General features: G+C 46.1%; 1 protein-coding gene across 4 annotated transcripts in view; it reads left to right on the top strand.

Annotated features, from left to right (window-relative positions):
- The first annotated feature begins 12701 nt into the window (after positions 1-12701).
- LOC126466274 (leucine-rich melanocyte differentiation-associated protein-like) overlaps positions 12702-13837 on the top strand; it is a 29686-nt gene continuing 28550 nt past the window's right edge. For 2 of the 4 annotated variants that reach the window (XM_050096374.1, XM_050096371.1), the window contains exon 1: positions 12702-13006. The gene's annotated coding sequence lies outside the window, so the exon portion shown is untranslated. Of the gene's footprint in view, positions 13007-13029; positions 13258-13837 lie in introns of those variants that run through there. The other 2 variants (XM_050096375.1, XM_050096373.1) reach the window with 1 other exon arrangement.

The raw sequence follows: 13837 nt of genomic DNA, 5'->3' as shown, positions 1-13837 counted from the left end.
CCGAGTCGTACTCAATCCAGAATGAGGTGTTATTAAGGTAGTTGAGCGTTCTAGCAATTACACTTTCATAATTCCAATATGAGTATCCCGACAGCCAAAAGAACCCGTTAGTGTGAAACCATCGGGAACTGCATTAATAGCAAACTGCAAGAACTTGAGGCAATACGTCGACTCTTTTCTTCGCTGGGTGACCTATTACTGTTATTTAGGATTCTCTGTGTCCTAGTCGTAATGCAAATGGAACTTCAGAGGCGCTTTCCGCTATTCTTGACAAACATCAGCAACTTGTAATCACTGCGAGTTACAACTGCGTGATGATAATGGTTCAGGTTGTCAGTAGTTGTGGTGGTGTTATGCTGTCAAACTGCTTACAGTAACGTTAATGTTGGCGCACATAATTTAGCGCTGACTACCTACTTAAGTAAAGATAGTGTTGTAGCGTCGTCGCTTCTCTTTATTTATCCTCAGCTTGAGTAATACAATTTTACGAACATACTACACCATTCGCGAGCTGCTAATGATACAGTATGACTACAGAGGTCATCGTGCGGGTATTACATTAAATCTGCAATAAATTGCTTAGCAAATATTACCCTCAGCTATGCAGCTGGAATGACTCATTACACAGGTACTCTATGTTGCATTTGGTTAAGTGACCAGTTCGCTGCAATCCTGCTTCTACTGTTCGTAAATACTACTATATACTTAAAAAATGGTTCAAATGGCTCTGAGCACTATGGGACTTAACTTCTGAGGTTATCAGTCCGCTAGAACTTAGAACTACTTAAACCTAACTAACCTAAGGACATCAGACACACCCATGCCCGAGACAGGATTCGAACCTGCGACCGTAGCGGTCACGCGGTTCCAGACTGTAGCGCCTAGAAACACTCGGCCACCCCGGCCGGCATACTTGTATGCTGACCATCCGTTATTTGACTAAATATGAACTACAATCTGATTCGCATATATATGACATGGGTTATCGCCAGCACAAAGTAATGACTAAGGGTTGGATGCCGTTGAAGTCCCGTTACATTGATGGCAAGACAAATGTTCGCAAATCTCCTGTGCTACCTCAAAAAGCAATTGCATCTTAAGTATCGAAGGACCGACGTCCACACTGTCACAGCGCGTTGAAATACAGCAACGATGGCAGATGAAAATTTGTGACCGACTGGGCTTCGAACCTGGACCTCCTAGTAACTAGACAGACGTGCTGATCACTGCACTATTATTAATTTTTTTTATAGTTTGAGAAGACTTTGAGCACCACGTAGGCTGAGGCAAAGAAGGCAGGTGTCGCAGATCCGAGGCCTCGCCGCAATGCTTCCCCCGTACCTGTCACTGAGCAGCTGCATTAATCCCATGTATTTCATGTTTGCGCCCATATATTCCTTTAACCTGTAGAACAAAATTGAAGTAGTAATTAAGGTAAAATAAATTACAGTTGCCGTCGTGTTGTTACTGTAGTAAGCTGAATTAAATTTGTATTAGTACAGTGAATATTTTAATTAAATTTTCCATTAGTTTACTAAACGCATCAGTAACCTCCAAAGAGAAATGAATCAGGAGCACAATTTTCTTTCACGATATCTAAAACAATCTGACAATGCTAATGTTGTTTACAAATTCTACGCCCGTAGAAACCCACTAGTTCTAACGATGTCATTAAACCAGTGTAGTTTTAAGAGTATTTTCGTCTAGAAATGAATTGCCTTCACGGTTGATCGATCATCAGCGGGAAAGGTAAATTTCTACGAATATATGACGAGAGGGATATGTGCTTGAGAGAGGACTTCCCTATCAATACAAATGCCTGAGAGACGACTTTACTATCAATCTCCTGGACAGTTTTGTTTCTCAAATCAACAGAGTGCGTCATCATGCAGTAGCACAGGTGATGTAGTTTTGTTGCTCGATTTCCTTACACTGCCACCAAAAGGTGTCTTAGTTGTTGGCAACAAATTCCAGCTGTGTTGCACACACCCCGTGGGGCAGAATTCGTAGCCCAAAACACACTTTTGGAGCTATCAGATGTAAAATATTTTGTTCATACTACTCTTTGCTCGAGTTTACGTCTTTTGGTGGGGCTCAGCCTTTCATTTCTTCTTAGGAAGTTAACGATAGAGACATCATAACACGTCACCAACAACAGTACTGCTCAATGAGCGACCAGATGACGTTCAATAATAGTCACTCCATGCTTTTTGTTGTTTCGAATTAGAGCATACAGTACTCCTACGCCAGACTTCTGAACTTTGCCTGTTGATTGCAAATGTCGCATGATGGTGAAATGGTAATCTATCACATGTATCAGTAGTCGCGACTTCCTTAATGTGGAAAATCATTCATGCCAGAACGATCTTTGTTGAAACAAGAATATCTTTTCCTGGCGTATTTTTCCCAAAAGCACTCGCTCCACACACAGTTCAAATCTTTCTAGTTGCCTCCTCTGCATTCACCCCTCTGTTATACCAAAAGTAAACGTTGTGTTGCAGATGTTACACCTTCTTCCACTTGCGACTCAATTTTACAATGCTTAACTGTAGTTCATGATTTTCAAGTATGCAAAATGCAATGCTTAACTGCAAGATGATAACTAGAACTTCAAATTCGAAAATGACAGTTAAAACATATACTGACAGCGTCGCGCCGCGTTCACATGGGCGGCGCCGGATTTCAGGCGGCGGGTGGCGTCTGGCCGGTGGCCGGTAGTTGGCTAGCCGCTGCAGCGCGAGGAAACGGTCGAGCGTAAGCTGTTATGATCGCGACGCAGCCACGAGCTGTCCTGCGGAATTGTTTCTGGAATACTTGTTATTGCTGGTGGGTAGAATGTCAAGCGAATTATCTTCGATGTTCAATCTGACTCATAACTTTATACGAGGGCCGAAATGTAGTAAAAAAAAAAAAATATACATATAGGTGGACGCGAACAGGCGAATATCAGTTTAGAATGCGCGACTATTACCGCTAGACCACGGGCTCACACAGTGCGAGCACACATCGGAAGTAGACAACACTTCCTCCTAACACTTCCGCATCTTACGGTGTTGCCAGATTGTGCAGATGGCCGGACTTAGAGTTGTCAGGGGCGGCCAGTTTTATTGGCCACCTTAAGTGAACGACTCGGACTTAGTCTCTGTGGTGGCCGGCCGGCGGCCAGTTTTTATGTCTAAGACTGTACTTTTAATAAATTTATCGTACACAGAATACCCGATCTTGACTGTTGCAACCAAGTGCTGTCAAAACTGAAATATAGCAGAATTTTTACCTAATTTGGTCTATCAGTCTCTGTTACGATATTCATCTACAGAGTAGAAGGAGGGGTCAATGGAAGCATCTGATTCCACCCGTCTGCTTCGACATAAAGGTGTTGTGGTGTGTGAATGTCATTACGGCACGGTGTTTATGAGTTGGTTTGTGTGTGTGTTTTTTTTTTTTTTTGTGATTTTAGGGCGCACGACTTCAATGGTCATTAGCGCCCTGACGACGTTAAGAATGCACCGCGAGGCACAAGTTTAAAACAACAACTAAAAGGGAAAACACGATAAAAGACAGACGGACAGGCATAGGATTAAAAAACAGCATCATCAAATGTCCTTAGAGAGGTTTGTCAAATTGATAAAACGAAGAACACGAGCAGCTGCTCGTGGGTCATCCGCTAAAATGGCATCTAAAGTACATGGCAGGTTAAGATCTAGACACAGTGTGTTAAAATCCGGACAGGACATTAAAATGTGGCGGACCGTCAGCAATTGCCCATATGGGCAGAACGGCGCCAGCGCAGCCGTCAGCAGATGGCGATGGCTGAACCGGCAGTGTCCAATGCGTAACCGGGCCAAAACGACCTCCTCCCGCCGAGTAGGGCGGGAGGAGGACGTCCAAGCCGCGGGAAGAGGTTTCAAGGCCCGAAGCTTGTTGTCTGTAAGTGCAGCCCAATCGGCATGCCACAGCGATAAAATGCGCTGACAAATGACCCTGCTACAATCTGATGAAGGGACACAACAAGAAGCTGTCCGAGGCTGGAGGACCGCAGCCTTGGCCGCGGCATCTGTACCTTCGTTCCCAGGGATACCGACATGGCCAGGGACCCACATAAAGCTAACCGGAGAACCGACGTCCACCAGCTGCTGACGAGAGCGTTGGATCCGGTGCACGAAAGGGTGAACCGGATACGGATCACTGAGGCTCTGGATGGTGCTCAGGGAATCGGAGCAGATGACATAAGCAGAATGTCGGTGGCGGCAGATATAAAGAACAGCCTGGTAGAGTGCAAAGAGCTCAGCTGTGAAGACCGAACAATGGCCATGGAGCCGGTATTTGAAACTTTGTGCCCCGACAATAAAAGAACACCCGACCCCGTCATTGGTCTTTGAGCCATCTGCATAAATGAAGGTCATATTGATGAACTTTGAACGAAGTTCAACAAAACGGGAGTGGTAGACCGAACCGGGGGTAACCTCTTTTGGGAGCGAGCTGAGGTCAAGGTGAACGCGGACCTGAGCCTGGAGCCAAGGTGGCGTGTGGTTCTCGCCCACTCGAAAGGTTGCAGGGAGTGAAAAATTAAGGTGTTGAAGGAGGCGACGAAAGCGAACTCCAGGAGGTAGCAGGGCAGAGACATACAACCCGTATTGACGGTCGAGAGAGTCGTCAAAAAAGGAACGATAAGACGTGTGGTCGGGCATTGACAGTAGCCGACAGGCATACCAACAAAGCAGTATATCGCGCCGGTAGGTGAGTGGCAATTCGCCAGCGTCAGCATGAAGACTCTCTACGGGACTAGTATAAAACGCTCCGATCGCAAGTCGTAAACCCCGATGTTGTATGGAGTTGAGGCGGCGTAAGATGGATGGCCGTGCAGAGGAGTATACGAAGCTCCCATAATCCAGCTTGGAGCGGACGATCGACCGATATAGACAAAGCAGGACGGTTCGATCCGCTCCCCACGACATACCACTGAGAACACGGAGGACATTTAAAGAACGGGTACAACGGGCAGCCAAATATGACACATGTGGAGACCAGCTAAGTTTCCTGTCAAATGTAAGACCTAAAAATTTTGTTGTCTCCACGATTGGGAGAGCAACGGGACCGAGTCGTAAGGACGGTGGGAGAAACTCTTTGTAGCGCCAGAAGTTAATACAGACCGTCTTCTCGGCAGAAAAACGGAAGCCATTGGCGACACTCCAGGAGTAAAGACGGTCAAGAGAACGCTGAAGACAGCGCTCCAGGACACGTGTACACTGCGCGCTGCAATAGATGGTAAAATCGTCCACGAAAAGGGAGCCTGATACATCAGCTGGGAGGCAATCCATTATTGGATTGATCGCGATGGCGAAGAGAGCGACGCTCAAAACTGAGCCCTGTGGCACCCCATTCTCCTGCTGAAAGGTGTCTGACAGGACAGAACCCACACGTACCCTGAACTGTCGAGCCAGTAAAAAAGAACGAATAAAAAGAGGGAGGCGACCGCGAAGGCCCCATGTATGCATGGTGCGGAGAATGCCCGCGCTCCAACAGGTGTCGTAAGCCTTCTCCAAATCAAAGAACACAGCCGCGGTCGGGCCCTTCCGCAAGAAGTTATTCATAATGAAGGTCGACAAGGTAACCAGATGGTCAACAGTAGAGCGGCGCCTACGAAATCCACATTGTACATTGGTAAGTAGGCGTCGAGACTCGAGCAGCCAAACCAATCGAGAGTTAACCATTCGCTCCATCATTTTACAGACACAGCTGGTAAGCGAGATGGGTCGATAACTGGAAGGCAAGTGCTTGTCCTTCCCCGGCTTAGGAATCGGGACAACAATAGACTTGCGCCAGCATGCGGGAACATGTCCCTCACTCCAGATGCGATTGTAAGTACGAAGAAGAAAACCTTTACCCGCAGGAGAAAGGTTCTTCAGCATCTGAATATGAATAGAATCAGGCCCTGGAGCAGAGGACCGTGATCGGCCAAGTGCGTTTTCGAGTTCCCGCATGGTGAATGGGGCATTATAACTTTCACGATTCGAGGAGCGGAAGTTAGGTGGCCTAGCCTCCTCTGCCTGTTTGCGGGGGAGGAAGGCAGGGAGGTAATGAGCGGAGCTCGAAACCTCTGCGAAAAAGCGGCCGAAGGCATTGGAGACATCCTCAGGGGCCACAAGGACGTCATTCGCGACCGTCAAGCCAGAAACTGGTGAGTGGACCTTAGTGCCAGATAGCCGGCGCAGGCTACCCCAGACAACAGAAGAAGGAGTAAAACTGTTGAAGGTGCTTGTGAAAGCAGCCCAGCTTGCTTTCTTGCTTTCTTTAATAATACGACGACACTGAGCACGTAATCGTTTATAATTGATACAATTCGCCACTGTAGGGTGGCGTTTAAAGGTGCGTAAAGCACGTCGACGAGCACGTAAAGCGTCTCTACATGCTGCAGTCCACCAGGGGACCGGTACGCGATGTGGAGAAGAAGTAGGGTGAGGGATGGAATATTCAGCAGCAGCGAGAATGACTTCCGTGAGGTGTGCGACCTGACGATCGCAGCTTGTGAAGGTTTGATCCTGAAAGGTCGCCCTGGAAGAGAAGAGCCCCCAGTCTGCCTTGGAGATGGTCCAACTAGAGGAGCACGGAGAGGGGGTATGCTGCAGGAGATGGATAACACACGGGAAGTGGTCGCTCGAATATGTATCAGAAAGTGCATACCACTCAAACCGGCGTGCAAGTTGGGGAGTACATATAGAGAGGTCTAAATGGGAATAGGTGTGAGATGTGTCCGAAAGAAAAGTAGGGGCGCCAGTATTGAGGCAGACACGATTGAGCTGGTTGAAAAGGTCTGCTAACAGGGAGCCCCTCGGGCAGGATGCTGGAGAGCCCCAAAGGGGATGGTGGGCATTGAAGTCTCTAGTTAACAAAAATGGTGCAGGTAGCTGAGCAATAAGTTGCATCATGTCTGCCCTGGTAACGGCAGATGACGATGGAGTGTAAACGGTACAAATGGAAAATGTAAAAGTGGGGAGAGTAATGCGGATGGCAACTGCCTGCAGGCCGGTGTGCAACGTGATGGGATCGTAGTAAATATCATCCCGGACCAGCAACATAACCCCTCCATGAGGCGGGATACCTACCACAGGAGGTAGGTCAAAACGCACAGAGGTGTAGTGTGCCAAGGCAATTTGATCGCATGGGCGTAGCTTCGTTTCCTGGAGGGCTACGACGAGCGGACGGTGCAAGCGGAGCAGCAACTTCAAGTCCTCTTGGTTGGAGCGAATGCTGCGAATATTCCAGTGAATAAGTGCCATCGTAAGAAGAAAAGGAAGATGAAAGAAGGGGTCACCTCGAAGGCCGCTGAGGGCCTGGCTTCGAGCGAGCACTGCCGCCACTATCAGTAGGCGGACAGTCATCGTCCATTGGGTCTATAGGTTCATTGGCCATCTTGGGAAGATGGCCGGGAGGGGGAGCTTCCTCTGCCGGTGAACGGCCAGATGTTTGGCTACCAGCGGTGCGGCCAGGCGAAATGGATGACGGCCTGGGGCGGCAACCGCTGGGTGGCGCAGGAGAAGAAATGCGCCGTGGCGGAGAAGGAGAACTGTGCTTCCTATGAGCCTTCTTGGAAGGACGTTTGGTGGAAGTACCGGTCGAAGGCTGGGAGGTCGAGGTACATAGGAAGTCTGCACGGGACGGTTCCTTCTTGAAGGCCCGTGCATCTGACTTCTGGGTCTTCGTCTTGGCAGAAACTGATGAAGGTGCTTGTGTCTGAGGGGTGACGGGAGGAAGAGGAGACGTCGACCGGGCGATCTTAGCACTGGCCGAACGGACGACCGTGGTGCTGAAGGTCAGATCGCATGTCTGGGTTGCCACCTCCCTGGTAGTCCGAGGAGAGGCGAGGACAGTACTGTATTTCCCTGCTGGGAGCAGCGTGGGCTTCCTACTAGCCAATAGCTTGCGAGCAGCCGAGGTGGACACTTTCTCTTTGACCCGAATTTCTTGGATACAGCGTTCTTCCTTATAGACAGGACAGTTGCGGGAGGATGCGGCATGATCACCCTGACAGTTCACACAACGAGGAGACGGAGGTGGACAGTCACCCTCATGGGCATCCCTGCCACAAGTGACACATTTAGCCGCATTGGAACAAGGCTGTCGAGTGTGATTGAAACGCTGACACTGGTAGCAGCGCGTAGGTGTCGGGACATAGGAGCGAACAGAAATAACCTCGTAGCCTGCCTTGATGCGCGATGGCAGCTTAACACTATCGAAGGTCAAGAAAAGTGTCCGGGTCGGTACAAGGTCATTGTTGACCTTTTTCATGACCCTATGGACAGCCGTCACGCCCTGCTCAGCGAGGAATGATTGAATCTCCTCGTCAGTCAATCCGTCGAGGGAGCTAGTATAGACCACACCATGAGACGAATTCAAAGTTCGGTGAGCCTCCACCCGCACAGGGAATGTGTACAGGAGTGTGCCCCGAAGCAGTTTTTGTGCCTGAAAGGCACTCTCAGTTTCTAGTAATAAGGTACCGTTATGCAACCTGGTACAAGATTTGACAGATCCGGCTATGGCATCTACACCCTTCTGGATAACGAAAGGGTTGACAGAGGAAAAATCCTTTCCATCCTCAGATCGAGAAACGACGAGGAACTGTGGGGCAGGCGGTAGTACTTTTGTCACTGGTGGCTGGTCACGTTTCCGTTTTTGGGCAGAAGTCGAGACAGATGGAGTGAAATCCATTGCGGAGGAATCCCCCATGATTGCCAGCATCTCCGATTGCGCGCTCCTTCCTTGTGGGGACCCTCTCAGAGGGCACTCCTGCCTTAGGTGAATGTTTACACCTCAGGTCACACCTCCTGAGAAACAGACGGAGCGACCAATCGGCATGGTCAGAAGGTATCAGCTCAGGCAATCACCCCTCCCCGGGCCTGGCCTTTACCAGGGGGTACGCGCGTGCCTTACATGTCTACCCAGGGCGGGGAATTACGCGTTACCCCGTCACCGGCTACGCGTGACGGGGTAAGAAGAGGAAAAAGAAGAGAGAGAGAGGACAGACTGTCTCAAACGCCGAGGCGGAGACCAGAGAAGGCAAGGAGAAGAAGGTAATGAGAAGGCAAGGAGAAGAAGGCAATGAGAAGGCAAGGAGAAGAAGGCAATGAGAAGGCAAGGAGAAGAAGGCAATGAGAAGAAGACAAGGGAAAGAGTAAGGAAGACAGTGAGGTGGAAAAGAGCAAAGAAAGGAACCAACCAAAGGAAGGAAGAAACGAGAAGTGGAAAAGCAAAATGACCGCAAATAGAGGTCGTGGAACCGTCCGTCTCCGGACGCAGGCGCTAACGACCCCCATGAGGGGGTGGGACTCCTTTTAGTCGCCTCTTACGACAGGCAGGAATACCTCGGGCCTATTCTAATCCCCGGACCCGCACGGGGGTGTGTGTGTGGGGGGGGGGGGGGGCTGTCGATCTAGGTTGCAGTGCCGGAATTTGCTGGTGGTAATTAATTTTTTTTTTCCTAGCTGTGATGTTTTGTGTATTTATGAAGTATCGAATGTGATTTAATTTATGTAGGGATGATTGATTTGTGGACTTTTGGGATTGTGGTTTTATTTTTCGCAGTTGTAGGTGTTGGTTTTTTGGCATCAGTAGCTGTGGTGGACCTATATAGGTCACCGGAAATGACCGATTCCCATTTTCATAGTTGTGTGTGTTGATGTTTTAGTATAGTCTGTCGGTAAACTGAAGAGCGAGCGAGCGAGTCCCCACTCTGCCTACCTTGCTACGTCACAGGGCGCTTCTACAGGCTGTTTCACAACGTAGTACCGGCCCTGCCGCGGCGCCCGCTTTAAATCTGTGGCGACGCCGTGTACAGATACATCCCGGCTGCGTTTATTTTTAGACAAAGGCGTTAAGAGTATAAGGAAAACAAAAGACGATAGCTTCTTCGAAACAAAACACTATACAGTAAATAATATTAACATATAATAATATTAACGGAAGTCAGGATTCTACTACAAACATACATTCACATGAATAGGCATTCGGTTCTATGTTCCTCTGTTCATCAGACGAACCAGATATAGTGCAATCAATCTGTAGAATTTAAGGCTTGTTCTTACTTTGTGTTTTTACTAAAAGGTAAAAGTTTTCTTTGAAGGGCTGCATTGAAACCTAACAATTCTTGCAACACGAAGAGTGTTTAAAAGGTAACCGGAAATTTATAATTTCGTCTGTTGTATTAGTTCGATTCGCACTGCTTTTTTTGTCACTGTCTTCGTAAACATGTCTGAAAAGTATTTGCATCCATTTCACACACTGTCTTGTGTAAAACATCTTTCTTTGAAGGAAAATGTATTTTTTGTTTCACGGCAGTAAGTAATTTCCGTAACGTGGGTACTTTTCTTTGGTTTATGTAAAAGTCCTCCATCGTTTGTCGAATGACCGATTTTGTGAAACTGGGCTATAACGATGGGCTCCCACCCTAAATTATTAGTTTTCCTTCGCGGCGATTCCAATAAACCATGCGCCTTGTTTTCGCGTTCCTTCCCTATGCGTCCTATTGGGGGAGGCTGACGTTTGCATGAACTGCAGCCTTTGATTGGGACTGGTAATATTAGCCAACAGTTCTTTTTGTGTTGCCTCCTTAAAACACGCTGTAATAACGTTACAGACGATCTAACACTCGTTACTTCGCAAATACTTCCTCTTCTTCGTATTCTGCACATTTTTTGCAATGCAGGAAGATTATCCATCACTTCCGGATACTGAAGTACATCAGTGAGTACACAAAGTCAACTGACTGACACTGGCAACTAAGATCCCACGAACAGAAACGACGTATATCACTGCACGCCGAGCTACACCGCTAGACAGGTAACAGGCAACTGATTTTGGGTGGCCCTGTAGGCCAGTGGCAGGGTTCTTCCGGGAAAGGCCACTTCCCCCACCAAAAGCGCTGCTCGCTCTTGAGTTTACAGACAGACTATATCGTCATCTGAGGTTGACCTATGTAGGTCAAGGGAAATGTCTGATTCCAATTTTCGTACTTTTAGTTGTGGGTATTGGTGTTTTGGTATGGTCACCTATAGTTGACCTATATTGTTCAAGTGAAGTGTCCGATTCCTGCAGATTTTTGTTGGTGCAGCAGAATGCTGTATTTTTTTTCTTTTTGTTCTTCACTTTGTGTTTTGGGATCATGGTGTGTTTTTTTTACTAGCTTGTCCTCACCCTAAAACCCCCAACTTCCCGCAGTTGTCTTATTGGTTTGATTGTATTTTTGGTGGGAAATGTTATTGTATTATTTATATGTATCTTCGTGTTTGTTGCCATGTGTATGTAGTGACGTCATAGACACACTTAAAATAGCCATTTCCGGCATATTGATGACGGGTGGAATCAGACACTTCTGTATCAAATAGTCTTTCAAACACACTGTAAACCGTGCCTTATCTGAAACCAAGTTTTTAATGGTTGCTGACTTGCTGGCAGTTTATTGAAAATGCATGTTCCTGAATATTGGACCCCTTTTGCACCAAGGTAAGTAATTTTAGGTCTTTATGTAGATTGCTGTTCCCATTTATAGTGCTGATATTATGTATTAAGCTATTGGTTGGAAATACTTGTAACAAATTTCATTAAGGAATAAATATACTAGGAAGCAGTGGTTAGAATACAAAGTTCGTTGAACAGGTTCCTACATGATGTTCTTGAATTGATACCACAAACGATTTTTATTACACGCTTTTACATGCGAAAAACTTTTGCTACGTTTGATAAGTTACCACAAAATATGCTCCCTTATGAAATAATAGAATGAAAAAATATGGTATGCCCTTCCTAACTGAATTTATTATCGAGTTGTAGTCCCAGAAATGTAAGACGGTCAACCTTTTCTATCTGCATGTCTTCATATGTTATTAACATGCTGTCGCTGGAGAAATCGAGCAGTTTGCAAATCTTACATAAAACTTGGATTAGCGTACTCACACTTTCCCCAATAGGACTAGCTTTTACAGCACAGGAGTAAATGAATCTGTCACATTACGTATATTTTTTGTTGTATTACAAGGCTGTACACTTTATTCTATTATGTGAGCAGCACAAGAAATTAAGCTTCGAATTTAACCTACAGTACTCAGTTTACATATTACTTCATACTTAAAAACGCACGTTGTTAACATTTTACTTAAACAGTGCTTTGGCGAAGTTCCGCGTACTTTCTGTCGCAGCTGCGAAGATATTTCTAATAGCGACCGATAACCTACAAACATATAATATGAAACACTAATAATCGTTCTAACATCAACTAAAATGTACCCGGAGTTAATAAGCTAAGGTTATGACACGATTCATACGACATTCCTGCTATTTCACACTACTCGCAGTTATACTGATAACTAAACTGATGGATTCCAATTATGTCGTTATTTAACTGTCGGAGTATTCGGTATTCGCTAGCGAAAAATAACTTGGCAGTTATTAATAACGGTTAACGATAACGGTTATCAAAGAATAACTGGAACTGTGATAACGGTTACTCCAGAATAACCGTTTGGCCCACCTCCAAAGCGTAGTATAATCTTCGGTAAACAGATGCCGCGAGGCACTGTCGCCGGTTATTGAAATAACAGCTAGTATCAAATGAGCGGTTATCACAGTAACTGCTACTTCTCAATAACCGGTTATTTCTAACAGTTACGTTATTTGTCACCTCTAGCTAGCGTCACAACACAAACAAAACACTGACGCAGGCATCTACGCTTACGTCGTAATACCGTAAGTCCGTACAGTACAAGGAACGGACACACACCCTACACTACATGCTATTTGGAGTACTGGATTTACTAGCATGTGTAAGAAATCGTATTAGAGGTGTGTTCTTACCGTGCGCGGTGGAAGTGGTCCCGCGGAACCGGTGGCGCACGGCTACAAGTGCGTGTGGAGCAACGAGGTAGACGACGTGACGTGACGTCGCAGCTGGCGTGGATGGACTAGGGCAGAAATTGCTCACGGAACAGACTGCTATTGTTGTGTGTGTACTGTGTAGGTTAGTACCCCCTCCTGTCTGCAGCGATTCAAGTGCCTGTTTCCCCTCCACCCATTCCACCGTCTGGGAGGGAGAAACTTTGCTGCTTGTTATGTAGATGGCAAAATGTCACATGAAGGATTGAATGTTTCGTAGGGGTTGTATGTACCTAGCCAGATAAATAGTTTTTAGGTAATCAGCACAACTTTGCAGCAACTACATTTAGACGTGACATTGTTCTGAAACAAAGACAGAAGGTGAAACAATAAGAGGTAACTAATATTGTTACAGTTCACAAATGAAATATAATTAGATAGCAGATCCCGCCATAATCGCAAATATTTGACATTTGCTGAAAACGTGTCAGCGAATTACACATGAACGTCTGCTTTCCATTGTTTTCAAAAATTTTGTATCTGAGTGATTAAGTAGTAACAAAGTATCATACTGTAAATTAATATAATGGAAAAGCTTTTGCGTGTCAGCGAATTACACATGAACGTCTGCTTTCCATTGTTTTCAAAAATTTTGTATCTGAGTGATTAAGTAGTAACAAAGTATCATACTGTAAATTAATATAATGGAAAAGCTTTTGCGCTAGAGGGGAACATTCGATACTGTACTAATGAACTAATTTATAGGAATGTGACAGACGGGGTCAGCACTGAGTGCCATTGGAAACGAATGCATCAACTACATTGGACAACAATTTTTTAAACAGGCTCACCACATTTTCGTAGTTACCAGTTTGACTTATCGTCGAAAATAAATGACGTTTTTTTCATAGAATGGTGTGGCTCGGAGTTAAAAAGTATGTACAGAAATTTCGTTAATACGATAAAAACATGGAAT

This window comes from Schistocerca serialis, chromosome 1 (assembly GCF_023864345.2).
Source record: "Schistocerca serialis cubense isolate TAMUIC-IGC-003099 chromosome 1, iqSchSeri2.2, whole genome shotgun sequence".
Taxonomy (NCBI): Eukaryota; Metazoa; Arthropoda; class Insecta; order Orthoptera; family Acrididae; genus Schistocerca; species Schistocerca serialis.
The sequence above is the reverse complement of the archived record's forward strand: the minus strand, read 5'-3'. Positions and strand labels throughout refer to the sequence as shown.